The sequence below is a fragment of the Haliotis cracherodii genome, unplaced genomic scaffold (assembly GCF_022045235.1).
Source record: "Haliotis cracherodii isolate W230 unplaced genomic scaffold, xgHalCrac1.p SCAF_15, whole genome shotgun sequence".
NCBI classification, from domain to species: Eukaryota; Metazoa; Mollusca; class Gastropoda; order Lepetellida; family Haliotidae; genus Haliotis; species Haliotis cracherodii.
The window spans coordinates 10,018,549-10,027,772 of record NW_027266270.1 but is presented as its reverse complement, the minus strand read 5'-3'; the positions used below and the strand labels follow the sequence as shown (position 1 = coordinate 10,027,772).

Here is a 9,224-nt window from a genome sequence, read left to right as displayed (position 1 = left end):
ATTCACATTTCTTTGCCCACTGCATGCCGTTGAACAATGCGGTACCATTCAGATTCACAAATGCAGGCGCTGATCAACGGTATAGGGCGATTTAAACTCATTGAAATGGTCCATTCATGCATGGGCGTCGCCTGCCTAAAGAATCTTTATTATTATATGAACAAGAAAAGCGTTTATTGTACCTTACAGGCCACGCATATGCAAGATTGTTTTTTTTTATATTCATATCAAACTAAAGATCACTTGCCGTTTTAACTGCGTGTATTTGTAATGAGTACCTAAATAGATCGACGCTTTTGCGCTATTCAGTTCAAACGAGAATTTCTACGGCGTCAGTCGCCACCTACTTCTTTCCCATGTACTGTGAATAATGTAGAAATATAAATGTACAATGTCATTTGTGGATAAATCGGCAATTCTATGGATATTCCTCGTGTTGATTGGCTGTTCCTATTCGCAGGGTAAGTTCACTTTAGTTCACTTTAGATATCTACAAGACAATTGAGAGAGTGAGTGAGTATGGTTTTACGCCGCGTTTAACAATGTTGCAACTATATCACGACTGGAGACAACAGAAATGGGCTTCACACGTTGTACCAATGTCGGGAATCGAACCCGGGTCTTCGGCGAGACAAGCGAACGTTTTAACACTAAGCTACCCGACCGCCATCTACAAGACAAGAACAGATGTACATATAAGACATGGGTCGGATTTCTACTGGTAGGATACTTGTTTTTGTGAAGATTAATCAAATGCTTTTTGATGTAAATGTATGACAGAAAGCGGAAACAACACATTAAGACCCGTATGATATGTTGCTCAGCGTTAGAATAGGGGTGCTGACGGAAGAATGGTATGAGATTATAAAATTTGTGAAAATGCAATTTTGTGTTGTTTTACTCGACAATCGCCTTATGGTTTAAGGAACAATGACCATATGTTCGCAATGACTACGGAAACAGCAATTGTGATATTTCTGACAGAAAACTATATTCATAGCCATTCTCAGAGTACCTAAATGGTGTTAAATCTGATACAATTCTAAGAAACACGAAATGTAACCCTGAAGAATATGCTTATTTTATTCATATCAATTAGGAACAAAACAATGTTAATCATGTTGAGATCACAAAGGAAAGAGGCAGTGTATAACAAATGACACATGAAGAAAGATCAAGGTTAAACACTGTCAGTAACGGTTATGACCACCATCAGCGGTAATGATTGTCTGGATCGTCTTCCCATAGACTGAATCAAATTCCGGATTACAGGTTTTCGAATGTTCTGATACTCGTCCAGAAAAGCCAAAATCAAAGCTGGTTAGGTCTGCGGCTGAGGATGGCGTCGTCGCAAACGTCGATCCAGATTAGATAGGCAATATATACGCCAGGTAAATGAATGAATGAATTGTTCTACAGAGACATATTTTGCAGTTTGCTTACGCCAAATATATTCAAATACTATTATCATTTGATCGGAAAAGGCATGTTACGATTTCAAGGCAGTCACGGTGATAGCTATCGCCTTGTACTATATTTACATCAAGAAGTCAAAATGGCCGACATGATAAACGTGACTGGAGATATTTCCGAAGTAGTTCATGAACCTATAGCGATTACAAGTGGTAGTCATCATTGATCAACTGATTTTCCCAGGGTTTTCCCAAGGAATGTGGAAATAGTCGATGTCAAGAATACTGTCAAATTGAATATCAAATTGTGTAGTTTGTTCGCTTATTAACGTCTATTTCGCGATTATGTGCCCGGCCTTTCGTCCCATGTATACTTGTATACTAAACATTACAAAATTATAAATAAAGAAATAAATATTGACTCTTTAGCGTAATGGGAAGAAAATGTTTATTTTTCACCACCTCGATCATTTCAAGTGAGTCAAAACAATGATAATTTATATAGACTCATTAACGCCGTACAACGAGACTTCATTTGGGTAAATAACGAATTTGTCACCTTGGTATATCATAAGTTATTATTAATGTTCTTTGAAACACTCAATTTGTGAATCTTTTTGTGTTACTGGATCGCATGACACACGACATGGAATGCAAGGTTTACTCCAAAGTCAAAGAGTATGTCTTTGATTTACCATAGAAACGATGGAAATTCCCTCAAACGTTACTCTCGGATTTCACTTTGCACTTAGCAAAAAACTACTGTCAGAGCCATTTTGGCTACACTTCTAAGCGTAACTCTCAGACTATTTCTTAGCGAGGTAACAGTATCCTTAAGAAACGTCTCATGAGATTTTGTTCTGAATACGCCCCCTGATTACCACTAGCTCAGTTGAATTGCATATGGTTATCAAGCAAAGCATGATGGCTAATACATAATCGCGATATCGATTGCTCTCATTTTCATGAATATACCCCTCGATTGTAATCAGATACTACATACAACGAACATAGAACTAAATATTAAAACAGCTCGTATATAGAGGTTATCACGCGAGTAAGTTTGGGGATGGTAAATATCCCGCATTAGGAATAAACATTGTATTTAGCGAGCCTTGGCGAGCTAAATACATAGTGTTTATTCCTAATGCAGGATATTTACCATCCCCAAACACACACGCGTGATAACCCATTTATCATATAATGTCATTCTTTAATTCTGTGCTTCAAAATCGCTTTCCCTCTCTCACAAACAATACCGAAACATTGCAAGTTTTCCTGGAATGCGCGCATTAATATTTATTACGTCTGAGGGTGAGTGATGTGTCAGTCGGACAGTGACACTAGCCAATATAGTTCCAACTGAAATTTCTTTCTTAAGCTGTGGCGAAGCAACATATACGCAATGGGTGTTTTTAATTGCCTTTCACGGCAATCCATCGGTCTGTCTGCTGGAGTAACTGCCCTTTGTCAAACGGGGGGCTAGTGGCTTGAGGATCATCTCATGTATGAATGTCTGATTAGGATTATTGGTAATCAACTACAATTTTGACAGACGTATTGAACCTAGACCAAATAATATTTCTCTATAACTTTGCCTTAAAAATATGTACATTATGATCTTATACTCACTAGTTACATTGTGTTTTCGAGAAAGGTTGCCAAACGCATGTGAACCAGATGCATAACTTGTCTTGATAGACACTCTTAGCGAGTTGTGCAACTATGTCATTCTTCAGAATCTACTGTCCTTTGTATTCAATACTTACTCGTTGTCATGGGATTTCAGCTACATGAGCCTTGGTTCAGGATGAACGTGTCTTGTGTATAGTTTTTTTCTGGTACATACCCACGTGGAAAAATCCTTTAGAAGTAATCGAGATGAGGCTGTGTCGTCCAAATAAAAACTGTAACCTAACACCTGCAAAAACCCAAACAATACATTATAGTGTGGAACGCATTGTTTCGGTATTTTAGAGTCTATGTATGTGTTACTAACTACAACTCTATGTCACTAATTACCATCTACGGGGAAGTTTGAACATGAAAAACGACGTTACGCTACTTTGCATTGGGCGTGGCCTGCAGGGTCGCGTTTCATGAAGCGATCTAAATGCCAAGAATGTGATTTGCAAAGGACGATTTATTAGTGCTGAGAGAAGATTTTGACACAGGAAGCTCATCGTAAAAAGAATAATTCTACCATGAATTGGGAAATGACTCGATTCAGATCAATCAAAGGTTATGAAATCACAATTAACCCCCCTCAAATTGAAACAGACGATTTGACGGCCGCATCTCCGCAGAAGGAATACATACTTCAAGAATATAACTTCTTTTTCAGTCAGTGTTGGTATGCATATATAAATAGGTATGTGTAGGTTACACAAAGCGAAGGTGCAGCACTACACTATTCAAATCATGTGTGGCAATACATTCAGTGCAGAATACACAATAGAAACCTACGAAAAGAATATATTAAACAGAGAGCTTGGAATTTGGCGCTTTCTATATACGACTATGACATTATTTCCTTTGCCTCACAATGAACGATATGACGTCATTATAGGAACGTGCTGTGTAGAATGAAACAGATGCAAGGCTTGTTCAGTTTTCTTCAGGGGCGCCCACCTAATGCAAGCTTACGAAGTTGCTGTACTACATGCTTTCAATGCCTGTCAAATGTACGAGTGATGTATTACTGTGTAAAATCTGCGTGAGCATAAACAGCACCATGTTTTATTTAAAAGACTGTTGTCGGTGATTCCATAATTCTGTTGTTATCGAACTCCGGATAACTCGTTAGATATTACATAGTCCATTCCGGGTCCTTTCACTCTGCAGGTGGCCTCAAAATGTTTGTAGCCTCATGTTACAATCGGGTGAATCGGAAGCATGTATGTATTGTTGGTACATGTATATTCATACTTTTGAAAGAAGAACTATGGTGATTCCCGAACATTAATACAACAACGTTCTTCAAAACGACGTCTTTTATTACCTGGTTCTGTGCTCTATAAACATGCATGTGGTCTTTTGTTGGTAAAAAGGTCTATCAGTTCTTGTTCAACTCCATAAGGGAATCTGAGGAAACCAGTTATGCCTCTAGTGAAAAATGCTATCGTGTATTCTGAGTTACGGTCTACACCCGATTTCAGATGTGCGAGTTATCAGACAGGTGTGTCTGTGATAACCTGTAACCCGTAATAGAGTAATGGTTGATTAATAATTGCATGTTGTGAAAGGAGCACGTGTGCATTCACTCCGTTTGTTGCTTAACGCCATTGTGTGCAACGCTCCAGCTCTAAGACGGCGGACTGTTAATAATCGATCCTGAAGCAGACAAACAAGTTTCACAAAATGGACAACGTCCAACGCACCCAAAATAGTCAACTACAGCTTCACAATACAGCCATTCAGTCACTTCGCACGACAAGCATAACTTTCATGAGACTCATTCATACCCGGAATATCAACGGGCCGATAAAGTCAGAATCGTACACAGTACACTTTTTGTAGAGATGTCTCACAATTATGATTTGTGTCGCTTTTATTTATTTTACATGCATTTGCATATAGAGAAAATCCTTGGAAAAAAGACATGGTATGAACGCTCGTACAAACCTGTCAATGTGTAGAATGACCTCTATTTACATAGAGTCGACTGAACGTCAAACAATATTTCAACATGATGATTGCTCTGTAATGCATTGGGTTTTCCTTTTCTTAATGTATATTCTGATGATGTGTGTATCAGATAGAACAACGCATTATTTGTACAAAATGTAATTCTGGTTTTGCTTGTTTGAAAAGGGTTAAAATGGAATGGCATTATTGAAAGAGAATGATTACAGCTGCAGTCATATCGAAACATTCGCATTTGCACTCGTCTAAGGCGCCGCGATTCACTCTGCAGAGTTGCGTCCTTAACGCACGCCAGAAACCTATGATTTTGGGTTCGAATCCCGGTTCGCCCCGATTATGTTTCTAGGTTTGTCAGCACTATACCCGTGCTCGTGGTGGTAAACATCTGAGACCTGCATCACTTCGGGCTTTCTTCCCACATTAAACTGACACGCCGTGATATAACTGGAATACTGTTAAAACCGGCGTTAAACCCAACTCACTCACTCACTCACTTGTTTGGAAAGGGTTGAAATGGAAATTTCATTTATTGAAAGAGAATGGTAACATCTGTAGTCATATCGGAACATTTGCATTGGCACACGCATCAGCGACCAAAACGATCTCCGATGCACCATGACTTCTTCATTAACTTCCCGTGTTTGTTCAGCTGAACCCTTGATTTACCATTGCGTGTCATTGTGACGAGTGCCAACGGTGGGGCAAGGTATTCTCACCTTTTCGCGAACAACTGGTATCATCACTATTTGACATCGATTTATAAACACATATGTATCCTTTTAGCAGAGATTTCTTATGAATTGTTTGTGATTTTATTTTTTATTTATTTTTATTTATCTTACTGAGTTACGAGAGGACCTAATCCGAAGACATTTTACATATTTTACTGGTTGACACTATTTTCTCCTTTATAATATATTAACTTATTTTTTCATAAGAAATTTGAATATAAGAAAGTAATAATTACTTTGCTGTTGTTAACAGTATGTACTTAATATACTGTGGTTACTGAAGCAATAAATTAAAATAGAGGACGTTGTTCTATTCATATATCAATTTGACCATCTGTTTGGAAGAGGTTCGTGTTTGTATAAATTGATGCAGTGTGTTTGCTAGTGTATTGATTTTGTGTGAGTTCTTCTTAAAGCTGGTTAAATGAAGGCGGTTTGTTAAATAATTTACAATTTTAATTTAAGCTTATTAACAGAACATTTTCAGTAATCTTAATTTTGACCTGTGTTGTATTTAAGATACTTTTTTCTAAATCACTCTAGATAGAGCTCACTTTTGAACGCAGCCAATATATGTTTTCAATCGTCTCTCCATCTTTATTTTCACATATCATAAGACTTCTTTATGTTTAATCTGACTTGTTTCACCAACGTAGCCTGAAACTGATTTATAACACAGCCAGGTGTGTCAGCTATTGCTGAAAAGAAATGAATGTGTTTGGGAGGTATCAACGATTTTCACACTGTATTTCTTCACATGTGATTTCTATTTGTTATTGACTATCTTGTCATTAAGCTTTCACTCTCCTTTTAAATTGTTTATGACTCCAACTAACCTTGTGCTGTTGACATAATTTCCCTTTTTATCTTTTCGTTGATCCTATCCATATTATTCTCCTTGTGTCATGTTTACGTGGCGTCTTTCGAAACCATCAAGAAACCAGTTGGTGTCATCATCGAATTGTGATAGTAAATACTCAATATTTCCTATTTCTATTCCCTTGATATGTTGATCGTTTCATATCAACATTGCCAGTATTTGTGCACAAAGAATGAATATGTATGAATAGAAGGGGTCTCCATTACAACATCCTCTAGATATTATTTTTTTTATCCATTTTCATTATCGCACGATTGTGTACCATTTTAAAAAGGTGCTCATGAAACTTTTAACTGAATCGGCCAAACCAAAAATAAATCAAATGCTGTTTGAATAAAAGATCAATCGCTAGTGTCAAAGGCTTTCCCAAAGTCCACAAGCAATAATTGTCCTAGAATGTGATAATTTTAGTTAAATTAAGTAATATATTTGTCTTGTGATTTCTCCATTATATCTCCCATACATGAGGACTTTCTGATCCCCGCTTATTGGTATATTAAGCACTTTGTTCATTCCATTAGTATTGTTGATTTTCAACAGTAACACTTGAGATATATAATCTTATCTTGCTTTAATTCAGTATTTTTGGTCAAATTGGCAGTTCCTCGTATACAATGAACGCCTTAGGGATATTATTGGCATTCATCAACTTGGTAGAAATCAGCAAGAAGTATCCAATATCTTTAATGTGTCTCAGTCTGTGATTTTCAGATTTTGGAGAAGGTTTCTGCAGATAAAAAAAATATTAATGCTCGGTCCCAAACAGGGGCCCCGGGTCAGATACACAAGTCCAGGATCGAATAATCAGAAATCAGGTGTGATAAAATCGAGCCCGAACAGCCAAGCAAATCGTTGTTCACTTGCTCCATGCCACCATATATAGTTCAAGTCACTGATCAGGCGATTATAAGTTGTCATCATTCAGCTAACCACCCGGAATTTCAATTTTGAGATGGCTGGGAACACCCCGATGTTGGCGAGGAGTTTGTCTTTCTGACATTGACGACGGAGTTTCAGTGTGCTCCTGACAACACCTGGTTGATTGTATTTTCAGTGTGGCTTTGTCTTTCTGCAGGATACAATCTGCATTTCTAATTTATGATTTTTACGACAGGAAAACACACTCGGTTAATAGTCTCTCGTCATTCATTTTACGTTATACATTGTATCCGTGGTTACCGAAATATAATGATTGATTGAACAAGATGTAACACCCGGACATCAACGCTTAAATAGCCAGGTTACACTACCACCCCTTTTGCATTTGAGTATGTATTTGGAGATGAGTATGTACACCATGCATTTGCTGCCAAACTGACCTTATAAAAGATAGGTAAATTCCAAGTTTGAAGGTTATTCTAAGGGCAAGGTATCAGTGTAAAACATGTTCCTTTCAAAAAGGTCAGTTGTGACATACAGAAAAGAGGACACCCTACAGCAAGTAAGATGATATAAATTCCCGACCAGTAACACCTACAGGATAATTGTACATTTTAAGAACATGTGTCATCTCCATTTTCTGCTGCATCTTCAGATATAAATGGTGGCGTCTCCGAATGGCAGGAATGGGGTGATGTCACATGTGACCAAACATGTGGAGTAAATGTGACCGGCACAAGAACGAGACTGAGGAGCTGTGACAACCCATTACGTCAGGGCAATGGAACAACTTGTGTGGAACAAGGACTTTTGCCGCAGGAGTCTTCACGGATACTGTGTGACAATATACCTGAGTCCTGTGGTAAGGGTATATGACGTTGCGCTCATATAATAATGTTTGAAAAATATGTTGTTTTTGATACGTTTGTCTCTAAAGTACCATGCTCCAATTGAATAATACTGTTTCATCAGTATGTTTTTAAGTCGTCACTTATATCATTGAGCAATTGATTCAACGATCTTTACTACATGTACGTTATATGTGTTGCATTTTGTTATATTCACACAGGTGGTATCGTTGTAACACTTCCACCATACATGGTAAATATACATTGTTTGTTTCAGCATGCAATGACATTGTTGGCTATAAATATGAAGTTGATATTCATGTTTAAGGGAGAAATATATCAGAATAAATAAGATGCTAAAGAAATAGTATATACATTTAATAATATCTTGAGCAAAATATGTTTAAGGTATCCCAATGGATGGTGCATTTGGGGGATGGAGTTCGTGGTGGGGAGAATGTCCTACAACCTGTGGCCTCAATGTTAGATACGTGCGAAGGAGAAATAGGACATGTGACAGTCCTAAACCACAAAATGGTGGCCTTGACTGCCAAGGTTCCCATTCTGAAGAAAAGACTAGTCCATGCGACATACCTCCTTGTCCAGGTAAAGGATGAGTCGGTATCTGTAACACTGAAGGGGAACTTCATAACAGATTTTATCGATATATATTTCAATGAGGGTGAGATAGTTTGAGATTAAAACGTTTATGAACAGTATTACAGTTATATAACGGTGTGACGGGAAATCCCGAGTTGTGTTGTGCACTTTTGTTGAACACATGAACACTGGTGAATTAAGGACTTAGGCTTCAGAGAATCGAATGTAC

The 9,224-nt window shown here is 37.7% G+C and overlaps 1 long non-coding RNA gene across 1 annotated transcript; it reads left to right on the top strand.

Moving 5' to 3' along the window:
• The first annotated feature begins 327 nt into the window (after positions 1 to 327).
• On the top strand, positions 328 to 8,993 carry LOC139462264 (uncharacterized). Its single transcript, XR_011653018.1, has 3 exons — positions 328 to 461; positions 8,203 to 8,409; positions 8,804 to 8,993. It is a non-coding gene; the product is annotated as an uncharacterized lncRNA (long non-coding RNA).
• The last annotated feature ends 231 nt before the right edge of the window (positions 8,994 to 9,224 follow it).